Here is a 21,323-nt window from a genome sequence, read left to right as displayed (position 1 = left end):
ACCAGCAACAGTGAGAGGTTATTACCATACCAGAGCTTGAAAGGGTAAGGGAAAAGAACAGTGTCACCAGAGCTGTTGAGACCTGCAGCCTTGGAGGAGAGGTCACCTGCCAAGAACTGTGGTCATAGAGGGTGGCAGCTCTTAACAGGGGAACGTGGCCCAGAAAAGAAAAGGAATGGAGATTATACCCTTAACTTCTCTCTTCTCTTTTTTTCCAGTTTCCCCCTGGTTCCTCCCATTGATCAAACTCACCTGAAAACCAGCTGTTAGAGGAAGCTGGGTGATCTTACGCATCAGCCTCTAGAGATGCAAATATGGTGAAAAAGGACCAAGACAGACCTGGAATGGGACACATCAGCACAATGAAATATTAGGTAAACTCTTCTTTCCAGCACACAGGTAACTGGAAGGAAGTAAAGAAGAACTGAAATCGAAATAGATAGCACCAAGCCCCTTTTGTTCATAGAATGGCCTCACTGAGAGTGATGCTATTTACCTTACTTTACACATATTACTAACAGATTTGGAGATGGTACTTCCCAAGCAAACCATTCAGAGGTGGGCAGGAAGGGCTTATTAGAAGCCGACACAATGACAGAAGCAACAAGTAGATGTCTCCAGCTTTGCGTTGAAAGAGAAATGAAAAGTAACAGGAAACACAAAACACATGGGAGGCAGAGCAGCCTAGGACCAGTCAGTATAGGAACAAATCTCCCATTCACTTCCAGCAATCCTGAGAACATCACCATTTTAAAGACTACATCACCAAGGTAGTCATTGGTATCTCCAGCTTGGTTAACAGATGATCTATACCCCTTGAGTATATAGGCAGGGAAATATATTACATACTTTGAAATATTTCTGATGGGAATCAACCAAATTAAATAACAAACTGCCAAACACAAGGAAAACATTTGAACATTTCAGAGATCAGTCGATTCCTCCAAGTGCTAGATGAATGGAACATTGTCGTAAATGTCTTGACTACACACTAACAGTGTGACATGGGATGAGAGTTAAGGCTATGTGTTCTGCATCCCCTGATGCAGTAGAAGAGTAGATTTCAACTCATTCCTATAAGCCAGACTTGCCCAAATACAGAATTGGACTACCTTGGGAGGTACCAAGTGCCACTGTGAAATGTCTGCTTCTCTTGGGTGGTTGGACAAATGAGCCTTAGGATTCCTTCCCACTCTGGAGATTCTGTGTTTTCATGTTTTTATTTTGCATCAACCCTGTGAAATATCATTTGCCCTGTTTTACAATTTGAGGAAGCAATTTCTGGGAATTCAGTTGACTGTCATCGCACAGTTGGAAAACAGTAAAGCCCCAAGTGAAGGCCAACAGTTATTGAGCACCTACTATGTGCTAGGTACTGTGCTAGGTCTCAGGATGATAAAGATGAATGAGATATAATAGCTCCTATCCTCCAGGTGTTTATATCTTTGTGCAGAATAGTCATGCATTCAAATCATCCAAAGAATATTTGGAAAATGTCCAAAGGGTAGTCGATCTCAGACGCAGTGGGAACAGAGAAGAGACAGTCTTCACAGTCGAAATGAGGATTGTACTGATTTGAAAGGTAGATTGGGGATTTCCCTAGCCAATGAAATGTGATCAGCATGTAGGTTAGTGGAGAAGACTAGATATCCAAAATTATGGAGAGGGTATGTTTGTTTTCACCTGCAAGAAATCCAGAAGAGCTCCATCAGAAAGATCATTGCGGTGGGGGGCAGGGCGTGTTGGAGAACAGGGCTAAGAGCGGGCAGAGAATACTGAAGCTCAGAAAGGCAAAGTGACTTGCGCAAGGTCACACAGCAGACAGAGCTGGGAGTTGAAGCCAGGTCTACTCACAAACCCGGTGCTCTTTTGGCCGGATAATAGTTTCCCTGGGCTGACCACACTGAGAACACACAGCCCTCACATCATGATTCTCCCCATGTGACCTTATTTGGCCACAGCAGGTTTCCAGTCAACACATATTTTCAAGTTCTAAATTCTGAGTGCCCAACCTATGGGGAGGACAGAGGTTTAAAAAAGTCTTAAGCTATTGTGTTGGAGAATGAAACGTCTGTAAAAACGAAACAACGTGTATGTACAAACCTGCTATAGAAGTTCCCCTTCACAGCTGAACTGCCGGTCAGTGATTACCTATTAGCCTGGTTTTATTTTATTTTATCTTATTTTATTTTAAGTGTACCTCATTTCATTTTTTATCTTCTATAGTCCACTTTAAAAATGTTTTTCCCTTCATTCCAAATATTCTATCCTAATACCAAATCTCTGACTCCCCACAAGTGCATCCTTGCTGGTGAGTTTAACTGGGGCTCTTCCAATCTGCCTCATTATACACGTATAGGTGCATCTCCTTGAATACATTTTGTATTGTTTTCTGTGCTATAATTAGGTGGCATTGGACGACACATCTCATTCTGCAAGCCCTAGGCAGCATCTTGTCGTCAAGCCCACTAATATATTTCTGCATCAAGACATGTGAGTCGTCACATTAAATGAAATTAAGAATCTAACTAGCTTCATGTCAGTTCAGGCAACGTTTTGCCACCAAGTAAGTTTGTTCCAAATTTATGGGGAAAAAAAAAAAAGGAAACCTTCACATTTTCAGAGGTTTTTATTCTTTTAAAAATTGCAGGTTAAGAGGGGCTCCTGAGTGACTCAGTCGGTTGAGCTTCGGACTCTTGATTTCGGCTTAGGTCATGATCTCGGGGTCGTGAGATCGAGCCCTGCATGAGGCTCCGTGACAGTGTGGAGTGTGCTAGTCCGTCTTCCTCTGCTCCTCCCCCTTCTTGCTCATTCTTTCTTTCTCTCTTAAATACATACATAATGAATATATACACACATGAAATCTTTACCAAAAAAATTGCAGGTAAGACACTGTGTACCAGAAGCACATTTAACTTCTCTGTTCCGCCTCTGATAGACACCTTTGCATCTCCAACTCTGTCAGTTCAAGCAATGCTTCACAAGCAGACCCCAACCCCACCCATGTCTTCCTGTGAACCTTTGGGAGACTGTCTCCAGGGTAGACACCCAGAAGTAGGGATCCTAGGTTCCCAGGATTTACGTGTACTTAATTTTTCTAATCACTGCCAAATTCCTCTCCAAAATACCTCGTGGATTACACTCCCACCAGCAATCCATACAGGAGAGGCCCTGTTTCTTAACATCCTCATCATCATTGAATATTATCCAATGATCTGACTTTTCCCCCAGTTTAAATGGTATAAAATGCCAACCCGGTTTGTTCTCCTTTGCATATTTCTGACTATCTGTGAGCATGAGCTTTGTATACATGGTAGCTCTTTCTGTTTTTCTTTCTGGGAAACACATATTTGTATCTTTTTGTACCCCTTACCCTTTTCCCCCAACTCTATCATTTGTTCTTTTGGGTTCTGACAAAAAAAATAAATAAATAAAAAATCAACATCTGCTCCAAGGTCACTAAATTATTTATATAATTTTTTTACTCTATTTATTAAGATTTACTATTCATATTTCAGTCTTTAATTCATCTCATTCATCCAGTGCTTACGGTTTTGTTCACACTGTGGGGTTGTGATCCAGCTTCCCCATGCTTCGAGTTCATTTCTCCTTTCACTAAATAATCTGTACTTGCCCGTTCATTGGTGATAATATCTCTCTTAGATACCAATGAAATACAAAATCCTCTTAGGACACTAATTAGAATTGTATGTATTTTTATTTAGGGAGATTTAACATCTTTGTTTTGCCAGGTCATTCCATCCAGGAGGATGTTTTGTCTCTTTATTTATTTTTTTAAGATTATATTTATTTATTTGAGAAAGAGAGAGAAAGCGGGGAGTGGAAGGAGAAGAGAAAGCAGATTCCCTGCTGAGCACAGAGCCCAACACCAGGCTTGATCCCATGACCCCGAGATCATGACCTGAGCTGAAATCAAGAGTTGGATGTCCAGCCAACTCTGTTTATTAATCTGTTTATTAATTTGAGTTTTCTTTTATACCCTTGAAAAGTGTTTCCATTTTTTATTTTCTGCTTAGAGGACTTTTGCACACTTGGTGCTTTCTAATGTTACTTCTTGTTCTAGGCAGTATCCTATCTTTTATTACCACATTCTAGTTGGTAATTATTAGAGTAAAGTCATTAGCTCTCTCTCTTTTTTAAAAATATTTTTATTTATTTATTTGAGAGAGAGACAATGATAATGAGAGAGAGCACACAAGTGAGGAAGAGAGAGTAAAACAGGCTCCTTGCTGAGCAGGGAGCCCGATGTGGGGCTCGATCCCAGGACCCTGGAATCATGACCTGTGCCAAAGGCAGACACTTAACCGACTGAGCCACCCACGTGCCCCCTCACTTAACTCTCTTAAAAGGAGCACATTCAATGCATCTTCACTGAGTACGTCTTTTGCCATAGTCTTTTTATCAGGTGATGGCTGTTCTCTATTAGTCTTATATTTAAAAAAAATAAATACAAAGAAACTTTAGATATATCACTGCTATAAGACATTTTTTCCACTTTCTACAAAGATTGTCATGGACTTATGGTCCTTAACTTCCTTCATGGGGTCAATAATACTGAATTTATTCTGATATTAAATATTATATTCCTGCCATACATGCTATCTGTTCAATTATTTTTTAAAATACATATGTTGAATTTAGCAAACTATGTTTCTTATGATATTCACATCTCTATTTTTCATGTAAAAAAACTTCTTTCTTCTTTCTCTTCTGTGTTGTTCTTACATGGCTCTCTCTGCCCAATAAGAGACTTTGGCTTTCCAATTGCTACAATCCTGGCCTCCAAGAGACCCTGACCATATTTAAGACAAGCTCTGTATGACATGTATGTGTGAGAGAGAAACAGACAGAGACACAGCTGTCCTGGCCTGGAGGAACAATATGGTTAATCTATACATGAATAGAATTTTGCCAAACGAAAATGGGACTAGATGTGCTACGACAAACAGAAAGAGGACAAGTTCTTGGGGTTCTTTGACTTCTGAAGTGATTGCAATATTCTCAGGCAGAACCCATTGTGGCCAGTCTGCTTGTTTTGTTGGAGTTATTCTTGGAGACTCTGCCACCGCTGTGATCCATGCTAGCCTGAGATATGCTAAATGGAGAAAATAAAGTATTTCACGGTCTTGGTCATAGAACTCAATAACTGTGACCTGACATATTCTTAGGAAAATAAACTTCAAAACATCTGGATGGGAAAAGGGAACTAATTTCTTGTGTACATCGTATGTACCAGAGGCAATGCTGGGAATGTCCTATATTCTATCTCATTTAGTCCTCATAGGAGCACAGCAAATGAGGTGCTGCAAGCCTCATTTACAAATAAAGGAAACAGAAACTCCAAGGAGCTAAATAAACTGGTTATTAAGTAGTACAGCAAGGATTCAAATCCAAATCTGTCTGAGTCTCTGAGTTTTTTTAATTACACTTTTATCTCTGGTATTACTAATCCGCCTTTCTCGCCTTTCTCCTGTCCTTGTGAATGTATATCCTTGCTTATTTATTTATGACCAATCAACCCCTTATAACCTTCTTTCCTTTTGCTATGGAAATAACCCAAGGGCAGTAGTTGCCAAAACAGCTTGCATTAGCCTATAAATGTTTTCTTCTTCCACCTTAAACCCAGGGGACGCTCAGGGCTGGCTGCCACAGGAACCAAGAACAATAGCTTTTGAGATTCTGTCTGCCCTCAAATCAGATCAGGGTCTTGGAGAAGTGACCTGTTTTACAAATACAACAAGAAAGAATAAATCTATAAGTAAGAAATTTCCATTTCCCATTTTAATACCTCTGATGAATGAAAGAATAGCTGATGGTTGAACTTGAAGAAATTTGAAGTTTATAGGTAGTCTCCCATTTTGTTCTAGGAAAAAAGAAATAACAGTTTTATGGTATTACAAGTAAGTAGAAAGCAATAAGAGCAATAATTATTTACATGGTTATAGTTCTTCAATTGTCAAATTGTACTAATGCTCTTCCTCTCTTTTGATACTTCCAATAGTATTTTAAAACAGGTTAACAAACCCCCATTTTTGCAGACAAGGAAACTGAGGCATGGAATTGTACCCAAGTGAAGTTGATTGCATTAATTCCCCTACCTCTTCACTTTAAAATGTATTCATTCCCTTTGTCATCTATCTTTGAAGTTCTTCTCATTGACAGGTAGAGTACATTTCTCTGACCCTTGATTCTGTCTTTAACCATGTAATTTGCTTGGATCGATAGGATGTTAGCAGACATAACTAAAGCAGAGACTTGAAATTGCTGGGTGTGTGTGTGTGTTTGCATTTCTCTGGTTTCTTTCTTGCTCTTCAGACAGTACCATGAGAAGAACAATGCAGGCTGGCCAGCTCTCCCAGAAAGGAAGACATGAGACACATGGACAAAGCTTCCCCAGCAAAGATACACCAACCAACCCCAACCTGGAGCAGAGCCTCTCACTGACCTGCAGATTAACAAGCTTTAGTTATATATGAGTGTTGATTTAAGCTACAGAGTTTGGGAGATAGTTTGTTACACAGCAGTAGCTAACTGATACATTAGATAAACCAGTGAGTAAGTTCTAGAGCTGGAATTAGAATCCAGGTCTTCAAACATATTGTTTTTCTATGATCAGTTGCTTTTCATGCAGATAGACATTTATTTGAATGTGAAGATGGAGCCTTCTTGGTCAAGGATCATGTCACACCCATCTTTGTTTGATTCCTCAGTACCTAGTCCAGAATGTTGAATATCATAGGTATTCAGGATGTGTTTATCAAGCAAATAAGATGTGCTTATCAAGCAAATAATATCAGAAACGTACTTCTATTCTTTTATTTAGTTTTTTAAAATTCTTAATTTTTTAACAGATTCTTCTTAATAAAAATAAAATTAAAAAGGAAGATACATTATACACGGTCAGTGAAAGCCTCTAAAAATAGGTGCCAGTAACTACACAAAAAGGGCACGATCATCATTTTCATTTCCGACATCTGTCCATGTGCGGCATATTTCCTCTCTGAAGAAAGATCAAACCCCATAAAATGCATCATTTATATGCCACTCCCCATTATGAAGCAGCATGGAGACCATTAATGAGAAGCAAAGGCTAAAAGAAGAGTTTCAAGAGTTGCTTTCAGGCAGACTGCAGTGAAAGGCACGGTCCTATGGGACTGATGTACACAGGCACACAGGACAAACATGGTACCTGATTCCCTGCCCATCCCCCACCCTCACCCCTGTCCCCACTCCCCCCAGTTGCCACAACAGCTTGAGGTAGAGAATTTGTAAAACCCACATGGAGAGCTTTCTCCTCTGATTTTTTAATCTCAGAAGTCCAACAGTGCCGACGAAGGTAGCTGTGACATTTCCAATTTTCCATGCACCAGGCCCATTCCATTTTCCTTCCTGGTGCTGCTTCCATGCTACAGTAAACCTCCAGCTCTGACAATAATTACAGCCGGAATAAAACGAAGGGAGTAATAGGAACAAAGCGTGGCTGTAATTGCCTTTTCATTATTTGCTAACAGTTAGTTATTCAGTCACAGGGAAAAATTACACAGTAATTGGATGACAATGGGGAAGCAATCACTGAATCCCACAACTATGATATTTTTGCTTGTTGGGCGTTAGACCTTTTATTCATATTTTGATTAAACAGCTGGAGCATTAAACTGACATACGAATGTATCCTTGGTCAAATTCCGATGTGTTTGTTTCTACCCCATTCAAAATGTTGAATTTAAACTAGCACATACAGTAGACCTGTAAATACTGTAGTCTATTGACTTTCAAATAAATCTCTCCTCTTTAGCCCAGTTCATAAAGAAAGCATGGTGAGTGTAATAGCACAGACTTTTTTTTTTTTAAACACATCAGTTTCCAGTTGGTGTTCTAAAAAGGAACAATGTGAAACCAACATGGTGCATTCTTTCTGCATTCAGATTTTCCCCTAATTTAACTTTCTAAAACCAAGATCATTATAAATAGCTCCTTAAAAAACATTTCCCCTTTCTCCTTCCTACAGATAGAGCAACTGAGGCCCCGAGAGGCAACTGAGACATTCAGAGTTATCCCAATTCTCTCTTCTTTTTAGGACTTAGAAACCAGACTTCTGACCCTTGCTACGTTATCAAAATGTCTTCTGTCTCCACATTTGCTTGCAGGAGGAGAATGAGAAGAGCAAGACAGGTAGGATCTATGCCTGCAAAAGCACAGGTCTCCATATGCGTGCGCGCGCACACAGGCACAGCACGTGGATGCTATACATTGCTTGACCATGTAACCATCATTCAAACATGGTTTCCTGCTCCATGTTTATGACCTTCATAGTAAGTTTCATAGTTAGTATGACCTTTCCTCGTATTAAGGAGTTCCTTGCTCAAGATCATCAAGCAGGTCAGTGTGACAGCAAATGATTAAAACTTAGAATCTAAGTTTTGACCCTTGAAGTCATTGGTGACTTTTTGCTACTTCTAAGTAATCACAATTTTCCAAGCCAATCCATATCATTTCATGTTTACCCTCTGCTAGGCAACATGAGGATTCAAAAGTGAATTTAAAATGCCTGTCTTCAAGGAGCTTAGTCTCTCTTGACAGAAAGCATGAACCAAGGCATGAATAGGTCAGTGTATTATCAAGGGCAATCCTCTGACTGCTGACCCAGTTTGGGCTCCTCCATAAGCAAATCCTGAGACAAAGATTTAAATGCAACCAGTTTACTTTGGAGGTGATCCCCAAACCTGAAAACAAGATACGGAATGAGACCAAAACAAAAAAGGCAGGAGGCCCAAAAAGAATGCATTGAAGGTTACTGCCAGGGGATCTGGGGCCATGCCCCCTGGGGAACTCTGGGACACAGTGGAGAACAGTGTTAATCTGGCCCCCTCCTGAAGGGTGAAGGAATGGGTGTTATCCTAGCATCCTGACCGTCACGTGTTCCAGGCTGTTTCTGAGAGTATTAACTCTTTGCATTTCCCTTCCACTCTGTGCAGGAGCCCAGGGTCTGCCAGAAAAAGCTCTTGGCAGAATCCTCCCATATCAGCAGGTGAGTGCCATGGTGATGCAGGTGGAATGCTGACAGTATCTACCACTGTGTTGAAAGGCAGTTTCTCAGAGTGGGTGGTGTGGCTTTGCAAGACTTGGAAGGTGAAGGAAAGAACATTCTAGAACAAAGCTCACACCTACATGAAGGCATAGCTGCAGACCATCCTTTCTGAATGACCTACCAGGTTCTGTTCCAGAGGTAGAGAGTGCTCAGTTTCATCCTAGCAAAACTCATTATATACATTTCATATATCTATCTATCTATCTATCTATCTATCTATGCTTTCCTGGCATTTAAGGCTCTTCATAATCCAGCCTTCGGTGACCCCTTGACAAGTTCTTAGCAATCCATCTTGGGCTCCTATTCCTGCCCACACTGATACCTGCCTTGCTGCCTGAGTCCTGCCTTCAAGGCTCTTCCAGTCTTTGAGGGTCTCACCTCCAAGCCTGCCTCCTACAGTCTTTCCCCACAACATTTCTCTGCACCTTGCTCCCGACCCAACACTCTTAGGTAACCTCCAGTAACTTCTGCCCAGAAAAGCTGCAATCTCTCTATGCATTTCCCAAGCCCCCAAAACTCCGGAAACTCAAAGGATTTTGTTTTTATTTTCATTTGTTTACTTTGCTTTTAAAAAAAATCTTACATAGTAGGAAACCCTGACCCGAACTGACTTGAAACTATTTATAGTTTTTATTTGATCTAAATATTCATACATTTCACTGCTTAAATATTCATGTTGTTTGGTTACAGAATGCAGCCCCAGACCCTGCTGCAATTTTACATGAGCTTTATGTTTCTTTTCTAAAATGTTTATATGAGCACCAGATTTCTTTGCTAAAATCTGAACAATTCCAAATTATGAAACATGTATATCTGGCTCAAGAGAATCACATATGGGTTTGTGAGCCTATAACAAACAACAATAATAATGGATGCTACTATAGTCTATTTTGATATATATATATATATATATATACATATATATATATATAATTTTAATCCTTACAAGGACCTGACAAGAGAATTCTAGTAACTAATATACCTTAGGAAAGTAAGGTTCAAAGATGTTATGTAACTTGCCTCAGGTCACACAGCTAATAAATGGCAGAGCCAGGATTTGAACCTCAGACAGTCTGGCAGAGTCCCAGCTCTTTCTTGTTTCACTGAGCTTCTAAGTATGAGTGCCTGCCTTGGGGTTGTTCAAAACACTCAACCCAGACTGATCTTCTGGCTTGTCCCTGAGTATCTTCTTGGAGACCCTTTCTCCTTCCAACTCTGAATTCTCAGCTCTGAGATCCCAAGCCACCATCTTGCCCTGGGTCATTGCACTGGTGCTGGGTTTGGGGTGAAACTTCCAGAAGTTTCTTGCAAACTTTAGTGATCTACAACTCCCCCACACCACAGCCTCAGATGGAACAACTTGCCTCTTGCAGCCTGGCCCTGGTTGTTGAACATCTTCCTCTGGCCCCCCTACCTGTAGTCCCCTCTCCCAGGCTCCTCCTTCCAGCCCCCAGAACCTCACCCCTGCCTCTCCACAGTCTTGAAGCCTTTCTAAGATGGAAGACCATGTTAGTCTGTGCCCTGAGCGTTAATGATCCCAGGACACTGAGTGTAGCCGTATGTGATGTTGGGGAGCAAGAATACTTAACTGAAGGAAGCGGGCCACCTCTAAGTTCCTTTGCTAATATAGACATAGCCTTGCTTTTGAAATCACTCTCACACCTGAGTCTCCTCTCCTACCCCCAGCAGTCTGTGCCAGAACAAAACAATAAATGGAGGAAGAGACCATGCTCTTAATGAAGAGGATGACTATTCATTAACTGCCCATTCTGCATGGGTCACTGTGGTCAACGACTTAGGTGCCATATCTCTGTTGACCCTCTAAACAGCCCTATAAGGAGGTCCCATCACTGTGCCCTTTAGAGCCAAGAAAGGTAACTGGCCCAAGGCCTCATACTTACTGTACCAGTCAAGTGTTGCTGGGGTAACTGTATAGCAAATCCCTCCAAAACTCAGTGGTTAAAGATAAGCCATTGATTCTTGCTTTCACCTGGGTTGGATGGGATAGCTTTCTTGACTTCATCGGGGCTCTGGCAGGCTTGAGTCCAAGGGTCTCAAGGTCTGCTCCAAATATCTCTCATCCTCCTCGGACCAGGGATCTGTCTGTGCACATTTATCTCCCAGTCCTGGCTAAAATACAAGAAGAGCAACCTCCAAGCCTATCAGAACCACTAACATCCCATTGACCAATGCAAGTCATGTGGCCAAGCCCAACATCAGCTACATTGGAAGTACACCTCACCCAGTGTGAGGCAGTGGTGGGTAGCGTGGACACGTCCTACATCTATGGAGGAGGGAAGTGTACTCCTTCTGAGGACACGTGGGGGATGGGACGCAGAGAAACCATCTATTAAGCGGTAAGCCTAATCTACCACCCCACTGGAAGGTAGAGCCAGAAATTACTCTAGTGACAAGCACTGGAGTCAAACCCTCATAAGCATTGTCTTATGTAGTAATGAGTAGCCAAGGAAGATCTTGTCCTAGGAAACAATGCCCATGCAGGCTATGGGTTACTGCCCTTGAGTCTGAAGACTGAGGTGCTTGAGAGGAGGTGGAGTAGCCTGAGCAGTGGAAGGCTCAGGTAAGAGTGTGCTCTGCCCGGCTGACATCCGCCCCTCCACCCCCAACACACACATGCACATGACCTTGCCTTTGTGCTTCTGGCTGGGACTCGGACCCATCATTAGACATTGAACTTCCTCATCCCTCTCCATGCAGTCTTGGAAGGCATCATCAAAGTCCAGAGCAAGTGCATTTGAATTCTTTGCCGGCAGCAGACCTGTTTTCTTGTGTTTAAAGAGATTGTTAGAAATTCCTAAATTTTGGAGCTGTATTTTTACCAGGCAGGAGGAACGAGTAGAAGAAGCTCCCAGTGGATTAATTTATTTTGTATTTTGCTCTAACTCCTGGCATTTAGAAAAGGCTTGAAGATCTTATTAATGTTTGCTATTTTTGATTTGCTTTGGAAGATGCTAGACTAAACCACAGAGTCCTGGAAAATAGACTTGTTATTTTCCTTTTCACAGGCGCCAGTTCTGGAACTATTTTCCCCAGTGCCAGGGTGGCTGGTCCTCAGCTCCTGTGCTACCACTTGTCACCACCCTCACCCCAGCAGACATTGCGAATAGATCCCAGCACTGTCGCCCGCTAAGCCCAGAGATGGCCACAGATCCTCCCCGCACAGTCCTCCAGAGATCTGCCACTTTTTGATCAGAGTTAATACAACCTAATTGCCATCCTTACTCTAAAACTTTTTAATATTTAACATGCCAGTAAAGTAACTTTATCCGAATCATTGCAGAATTCCGATAAAGATGCTGCCATCTTCTGTTCTAACTCTTATTATGCTGCTATGCAACTCAAAAATCATCAGTCTCCAAACTCCTTCACTTGCCATCAGGGTCCTCCAGTACTTGACACTCTCACTCACCAGGAGTAATGTCCTTGTAAACCTTTATCAACCCTTGTGATACGCAAAATTCTAATCAGGCTCCCAAGATTCCTGCCTCCGTGGTATATATGCTCCATGTCATCCTCTCCCCTTGAGTGTGGGAGAAATCTTTGACTAGGTTAGATTACTAATCAGTTGACTTGGAGTTCAATCAGCAGAGATATCCTGCCTGGGTGGGCCTGTCCTAATTAGGTGAACTTTTAAACGGAGAGACTAGAACCTTCCAGAAGTCAGAGAGATTCTCCTGTTAGCCTTGAAGAAGTAAGCTCCCATGCTGTGCGAGGGTCTACAAAGGAGCACGCGATGGAGTCAAGACCCTGAGAGTGGCCTCTAGGAGCCAAGAGTGGCCCCTGGCTGATAGCCAACAAGAAAATCGGCACCTGAGTCATACGACAGCAAGGCACAGAGCCCTGCCAACAACCACATGACCTTGTGAGAGGAGCCCGAGAGAGGAAGACTTTGATTTCAGCCCTGTGGGGAGAATCCAGCTAAGCTGAGCCCAGACTTCTGACCCACAGAAGCTGTGAGATGATACATGTTTGTTATTTCAAGCTGTTAAGTTCGTGGTGATTTTTTAATATAGCAGTAGGAAACTAACACTTCCCTCTCCTCAACCCACGTGCAAACCCTTATTATTATCCATACCCAGGCAAGTTTTTCTACCTTTGGGGAAACTTTGATCAGAGCCTTTTTTCATGCCGGGAGTCTTTTCTCATCTCTGTGCCTGAACCATACCCAAATATCACCTCCCCTCTGAAGCCTCATCTTGGTAGACCTAGACATACGTTGCCTGGTCATTTTTGTAATGCCACAGTTATTTTTCTTTGCTTGGGCCTTGTATCGTCAAATGCCCCAAGCACTTGTTTTTAGCTCCTGTCAGACTACAGGCTTCCTTGGGGAGGCTCCGTGTCTACCTCATCCTTGTGATCCATTCCTACCTAACTCCCCACACTTGTCGACACACATTTTAAGCCTTTGGAAACAGGTGAAAAGGGCTGTTGATTGAAGTTGAAGTCCATTTCCACAAGGCTTCTAATTTACATTAATGTTTACCACTTGGTAATTAACAATAATGAAGCCCTTTCATAAGGTCCATCATCGACAGTACTAGGGAAAATAAATACATGGTTGCCATCAATCACGGAAATCAAGGCCAGAAAGAAATGAATTTGGGGTTATGAGAAACTACAGAAGAAATATTTGAGGGAGAGCGTGGTGGAAGACAAAAGTTAGGTTCTTTATGAATTTGGGGTGCCCGGGTGGCAATCAGGTGTTCATTCATCCCTTTCCCACCTCACCCTCTGGTCTCAAATTCAGGTTCCCTGCCATCTAGAAACGTGTGCATCTGACCCCCTACTGCATGAGTGCTGCTCTTTGAGGCAGCGTTATTTGATGAATAAGCAGAGGGAAAAACATAATACATGAGAAACTACCATAGAACATTCATCCTGAAGACCCAGAGAATGAGTAGTCCTCTGAAAATGATTTACTGCTGGAAACAGAAGAGGAAATTAAAAAGCTATTTAGCATCCTCCATAGAATACTGAAGGAGACCATTATTTTTTGAAGAAGCAGATGAAAGCCATAAAGCAGATACAAACTGACAAGAGAATATACAGTAAGAGAGAGAGAGAGGAGAATTGTGAGCAAAATAAAAATGCCCAAAGAAGGGTCCTGGGTGGCTCAATCATTTGGGCATCTGCCTTCAGCCCAGGTCCTGATTTCAGCATCCTGGGATCGAGTCCTGCATCAGGCTCTCTGCTCAGCGGGGAGTGTGCTTCTGCCACTTTCTCTCCCTCTGTGCTCGCTCTCTCTCTCTCTCTCTCAAATAAATAAATAAAATCTTTAAAATAAAAAAGAATACCAAAACCAAACTAAAATCTTCATCAGAGGCAAGAGAAAGCAAAACTGACAAAAGAAAACTGAGTGAGCATCAGAAAGAACAAACCTGAGCCACGCTACCAGGACGAAGAGAATAAAACGATGAGATAGTGTGGCAGTGCAGGCTGAAAAAGGTCTGAGTTTATAGATCTGAATAGTTCATCACATTTTAAGCAAAACTACGGAGAAGAAGTACTCAAATTGGCCTGCATACTGATTTTAAAAAAATTATAAACATCTGTAAAGAAAAACCAGATGTTTTAAAATAGAATGCAAATCAGGTCACCTAAGATCTTCTGGACAAACCCGAATGTCAGAAGACAATGGAACAACATCTATGGAATTTGCAAGGAAAGCCTCAAAAATGATATTGCACATGTTTAGCGGGTGGATTTGCATATACGAAGCTTTTGGGACAGACCCCAGTATGCATGTATGCAAAAGCTCCAACAGAACTCAAAGAAAAGAAATGCATATTTACCTAATATTTATTGAACATTTTTTATATGCCTGGCACACTTCAAGGAACTGGGGTTTACAATGACAATTGAGGCAGATGAAGTTCCTGCCATCATGACACTTACATTGTAACAGTAACAATGGAAATATGCAAATAAACAGATACATGGCATACTCTCCAGTAGATAATGCTGTGGGGATAAAGAAAGTGGGAAAAGGTGATAAAGAATGACAAGGATTGGTATTTTAGATAGTGTGGCCATTAGAGGACTTGTCTGAGAAGGACAGGCTAGAGAGTAAATAACAGTGCAAACCAAAGTCATGGAAATGGCACATGAAAGACCAAGAGAGGGAAACTTGCTCACCATGCTTGGGGGAGAATTAATGAGGCCAGGATAGTTGAGCAGAGCTGGAGGATAAGAGATGTAAGAGATGAATTTGGAGAGAAAGTCATGGGGTAGATCAAGTGGGGCCTTGACACTGGGATTTCAAAGTCTGGATTTCATTTCAGACACAATGGAAACCATTGTGCGGATTTTGTGCGGATTTTGTCTAGGGGAGTAATATGACCTGACTTATGTATTGAAAAGATCACACGGGAGTTGATGTGGAAAATTAGACAAGGAGAGGGGAAGGGTCCACTGGAGGTGGGGAACCCGATCAAGAAAGCCACTAGAATAGCCCAGCTGGCCTAGGGTGGTGACTTTCGTCAGGGTGTCAGATGCGGAACCATTACAAAATGAACGAATTTTAGATATATTTTCAAGGTCTTTACTGATGGGTTAGATGTCAGGTATGTGAGGAAGAGAAGAATCAGTAAGGACATTAAAGGGCTTGGCTTGATAAATAGATAAACAGAGGTGCCATTCTGAGATTGGGATATTGGGAAAGGAGCATAGAAGAAAAAAAAAATCAAGTTTCTGTCTCAGACATGTTAAATTTTAGATGGCTGATTTTAGGTGGTTGGTATTGCCTACCGTAAGCTAAACCCCCATATTTCAGTGGCCAACACAGATTTGTTTCTCACCCATTAAGCCAATGCGGATAGTCTTGTTTGCTGAGACCATCAGTGTGGTGACTCAATGATCTGGCTCCTTCCTTCTGTGGCTCTACCTTCCCCTTGGGCTGACCTCTACTGACAAATGAGATACCCAACTAGTAACATGGCCACACCTAGATGCAGGGAGGCTGAAGGATGGGAGAGGAAGGCTTTAGCCAGGTAGCTGCTTCCTAGCTGCATGCAACTATGCTAGGGAAGGAGACACATGGATAGTGGACCTTTACTCACCTCTTCTGTAACAACCAAGTGACGATACTGAGTGCCTGGTAGGATGCAGGCACCCTAGTCAGGGGCAGGACGAGAGTCGAAGAGATCCACTTCTGAGGGTCAGTGGCATGTCCGTGATAAATGGCAAATAAAGCCAGGGAGAATGGATTCAATCCTTAGGGCAAGGGGCCACAAACTACAGGTTGAAGGATAGCCATCTTGATCCATTGAAGTTGTGGGGGGACACACCTGTGCTCATTGTTTCTCGTATGTCTTTGGCTGTTTTCACATTCCAAGGGCACCATTACCAAGAAAAAAGAGTGGGAATTCTTTTTGTGTGTGTCCTTCTAGAAGGTTTACCTATGTCTATCTGTCACCTGTCATCCATATATCTTTTTAGCCACTATCGTACAAATACATGCATCAACATACAAAGGGATGAAAAATATTTGTGTATATATTTATCTGGGACATATATGCATACCTTTTTAGATTACTTAAAATGGTTGCACTATACACATTGTTTTATAACTTGGATTTTTTTGCATTTAATGTATCTTGAACATTTTTTGCATGACAGTGTATATAGGTCCCTTCTGTCTTTCTCTCTGTCTTTAGTCGCTGCCAAGTATCCTGTTTTATGGATTTGCCATAAAGCAGTCCTCCATTAACTGGCAATTTGATTATTTATTTATTTTTTTTCTCCACACCCCCCCCATGCTGTCATGAACATGGCTATACTTTTTTTTTTTTTTTTTTGAGCACTAATACAAGTCTAGCTGCAAGATAAAGATATTGAAAGGTAAATGGCAAGGTCGAAGGGTATATACAATTTTAATTTTCATATTTACTGACTATTTGCCTTCTGAAAAAGCTGTGCTAATATGCCTTCCCATTAACAGTGTATGAGAGGGTTTGTTAGTTTTAAAACCATTTAAAATTAAGAAGGATCTGAATATGATTATATAGTAATATATTTCAGATTGAGTAGAGCAGTCACCACATTATGTATATGAGTTTGACTTTGATTCCTTTAGAATAGGATCCATAGTATAATCTTTAATATTCTGTATGTATCTAATGTGAATCTTACTTGACTCAAAGAAGCATTTTATAAGACATTTAAAAATTTGAATTGGGCCTTACACAGGACTGCATGACTCATATGAAACCATATTGATAAACTAGCTCATTTTGTCTCTTACAATGACATACATAAAAAGATATATTGAATAGATCTGTCATGTGATAGAGGAAATGTTTTCTATTAAAAAAATGTCTACCACACTTCTCCCAGGTTCTGCGGCAATGCAAATTTTGTATTATGGTTCTTCGTACATTTTTTTCTTGCAGCTAGATCTTTATTAAAGTCAATGAAAGGCTGTGCTTTTCATGTTATAAATAGGCATCATAATTATCTAATGCAACTACTCCAAAAATCAGATTAGTAATTAGCTGGACCAACTGATTGGTATGACTTCCTGGATGTGGCTCTTTAATGTTGAACATTTACTTTGTGCTTGAAGGATTTGTTTGTGTGTTTCCTATGTGTGATGAGAGCTTTTCAATAATTAGCTCCTAAGGGATGTCGTATTCCAATAGTTAAAGAATAATTACAGCCTTATGAAAAGTGAAATGACTTCGGCTTCCTTTTGTTGTGGTTTAATTGTATGCAACAAGTCTAGGAGGCATCTCATTTCAAATGGTGATAGTGAAGATGTAGCTTTCATTAAAAAAAAAGTGTGAATATCGCAAAGTGGCAAATTGATATAATTTTGAAAACAAACAAGCAAACCACCCTATTAAAACAGGCCTTGTGTTATTTCATTAGTTCATAATTTTGATTACAAATTAAACTGTGGCAGAGTGAGAAGTTGTAAGGTTATAACTACAATGAGGTGGAACTTTAAAAAGTTCACATCAAAAGGCATCAGCTGGGAGACAGGCATTGTAACGGACTGCTAATTAGTGCCAACCACAAAAATAAAGATAAGTAGAATGACAGGCCAGTTCTCACAGATCATACAATCTGGGGGAGAAGTGAGAGACAAACACTAAAAAGAATATTATTTTTTCAGTGTCCTTCCTTTTATTTTTGAAAACATAGCTTTTTGAGGAAAAAGAGAAGGTTGCAAATCCAAGTGTTCCAAGGTATCTTCTTCACTCTAAGCTCGTGAGAGGTGATAAAAGGTGCTAAGTTATACAATATCAGTCAGCTCTTGCTGCAATAACACTGTGTAACAAAACAGCCCAAAACTCCATGCCTGAAAATAACAAGCATATATCTGGCACCCATAGGTCTGCGAATTGGCCACAGCATGGCTGGACAAGGCTTGGACTCCAGGATCCAAGCCATAGGTCGGGCTTAGGTCTGCTTCATCTATCCTCTTGGGACCGATGGCTGCCTATAACATGGTCGTCTCACAGAGAAGAGCAGAAGTGGAAGAGCCAACCCAAAATGCATGAGGACACAAGTTTCTGCTAGGTTAGTGGTAAATTTCCATTTGCCAAAACAAGTCACATGGCACCGCCCAAGATCAATGAGTAGGAAAGTGTGCTCTGCCCATAGCACGATATGTGAACAATCAGTTAGATGATCATAGTATCACATGTCAATCATCATGGTTGATATTATATCCCCCACTGACAAAAATTAAGATCAGCCCACATTTATTGATATATATACACACCCATCTTCTATATCAGGCCATGATTAATTGAAAGTGTTCAAGAAAAGGAAATCTGATGAGCCCATTTTACTTGCAGCACTAAAGGTAACAAGACATAGTAAAAAGCCATACATCTTGTGCAGTGAGGTCTGGGACAATGGAAAACTGAAGCTGAAAGGGTTAAAGGAATATTTTCCTTCTGTCCATCTCGAAAATCCTCTAGGCCAAATGTGTGATGTGAAAAGTAGACTTGCTTTGAAAACGCTAGAGCTTTGCCTAAACTTGCATTATTATTCATGCAGAGTCTCTTCTTTCAAGGCATCCTATGAGACAGTTTATCCCAGCACTGATGAAATTAAGAATTCCCAGAGCTCTGGCAGCCTTGTTGAAGTCAGACACCTTGGACATTGTTGAGCTAGGGTATGGTTTGGAAGGAGGAATAATATTGTAGAACCTTCTTGGCCAAGTGACATCACCCATTTCAGAATCACTGATTGTGATTTTGAAGCAGATCATGGAGGAATTCCAAGCCAATCTGTGTTTCTCCATCAGGTAACTGGAGAAGATGAGAGATGGTTTCTTGCACAGCTCTGTTTTGACCATTACATGATGTCAACAAAGAAAACCCACTGCTTGTGAACTTGTTTTTGGAAATTTCCCCATCCCTGGAAATGGTGAAACGTTGCCTGAAAGAAATTCTACAGTATCTGTGTGTAGCAGACACCGTCTGTGCCCTGCCGGTGTCTCCTTAGCGCTCACTGTCCCTGCATTCGGATGACTTCTTGCAGTAAACACATGTCACTCTCTGCCTGAGCATATTTTCTGGCTGCTGGAGTAGGCTTGGCCCATGCACCAGGCAGGCCCCAAATGCTGTAAAACTGAGTGTCTCCAGAGGAGCAGCCTCAATCAGTGATGGCTGGGCATTGATGTTTAAGCACCCGAACTTCCTGCCCCCTTGTTTGGGACAATTCTGAATCACATCTTCCACTCTTTCCCAGCATTTGCAGGTAGAACAGAGCCCGAGTGGCCCACAGCAATAACCTGCTCCATAATGCACTCTGTATTGTCTTCTTTCCATTCCCTGACTCACTTCCCCACTCCACTACAGGTGCTTCCTGGGATCACCTCCAAAGTAAACTATTTGCACTCAAATCCCCATGTCAGGAGCTGTTGGGGGGAAACCCAACCTAACACACTGTACACCTGCAAAGCTTGACATTTCATCTGGTTTTGCTACTTGGTGAATAAAAAAGGCTCTGTTCATTATCCTAACTGTCTGCTTTTTTCAGAAGATTCTGCGGGTGTCAAGAGTCTGCCAACAATGCTGACAGGCATCTGGTCAACCGCACAGAAGCGTCTCTATGAGATCAGAGCCAGGTCCTGATTCCCCACCTTTCCAGGGGGCTTGTCAGAAAGTGGGAACAGACTGAGAAGCCTTGCTCCAGCATCCTGAAGTTGCCTGGTGTCCAAGGACAAGTTTTAAGATGTTTGATGGACTTTTAGATGGAAGAGAAGTGCTTATTCTCAAAGCGATTAGGAAGAATATCTTTATGTTTCAGCATCTTTGGCAGACTTTCTTTTTTTTTCTTTTTTAAGCCAAATAAACAGGATACATCTTTCCATTCAGTATTGTACCATCCTTGATATGGAAACTGTTGGAAATAAGCTCTGAGCCCCTCAGACTTCAGACTTCTCTTCTAGATGAGGGTACTGGTGGTGGAGAGTTTACGTATTGCCTTGATTTTAAGCTGTAATCTACTGTAAGATGTTTCATTACTTTAGTAGCAGTTTGAGGGAAGGAGGAGACACAGTCTACATCATTTGAGTTCCTTGGCTCGAAGAGGACAAAACCTTGCGCAAAAATTTTAACATGTACATCTGAGAATGAAGGAATTAGGGGATGGAGTCTGATCAGTGTTCGAGGAATGACTTCACAGATACACCTGATGGTGGCCAATCCTTGTTAGTTTGGGGGCAGGTAGAAGTGATGGACACCTGGAGAGGTTACAGTGGGTTTTGACGTTTTCTTTTCTTTTCTTTTTTTTTTTTTTTAAGATTTTATTTATTTATTTGACAGAGAGAAATCACAAGTAGATGGAGAGGCAGGCAGAGAGAGAGAGAGGGAAGCAGGCTCTCCGCTGAGCAGAGAGCCCGATGCGGGACTCGATCCCAGGACTCTGAGATCATGACCTGAGCCGAAGGCAGCGGCTTAACCCACTGAGCCACCCAGGTGCCCGGGTTTTGAAGTTTTCTTAAGCTCAGTCATCCTTAAGTCTGAAATGTATAACCTTCAGGCTGCCTCCAATGGTGTCAATGAGACAGAAGCTGACACAGATGACTCCTGTGACTCGACAAAGGAAGTGATGTAAAACACATTCCACCATCTTGGTGAATTCTGGCGTTTCTCTGACTAGCCTCGGGTCCACCTGGCCGCAGGAGCCACGGGAATTCTGACACCTTTTGTCACTGTTCATGTTCATGCAGCAG

General features: G+C 41.6%; 1 long non-coding RNA gene across 1 annotated transcript; it reads left to right on the top strand.

Annotated features, from left to right (window-relative positions):
• The first annotated feature begins 230 nt into the window (after positions 1-230).
• On the top strand, positions 231-20,952 carry LOC101673632. Its single transcript, XR_198874.3, has 5 exons — positions 231-374; positions 8,099-8,193; positions 8,997-9,049; positions 18,466-18,652; positions 20,126-20,952. It is a non-coding gene; the product is annotated as an uncharacterized LOC101673632 (long non-coding RNA).
• Positions 20,953-21,323: the final 371 nt, after the last annotated feature.

This window comes from Mustela putorius, unplaced genomic scaffold, assembly GCF_011764305.1.
Source record: "Mustela putorius furo isolate JIRA1106 unplaced genomic scaffold, ASM1176430v1.1 tig00000174_pilon_pilon_pilon, whole genome shotgun sequence".
NCBI classification, from domain to species: Eukaryota; Metazoa; Chordata; class Mammalia; order Carnivora; family Mustelidae; genus Mustela; species Mustela putorius.
This window is presented reverse-complemented; position numbering and strand designations above follow the sequence as displayed.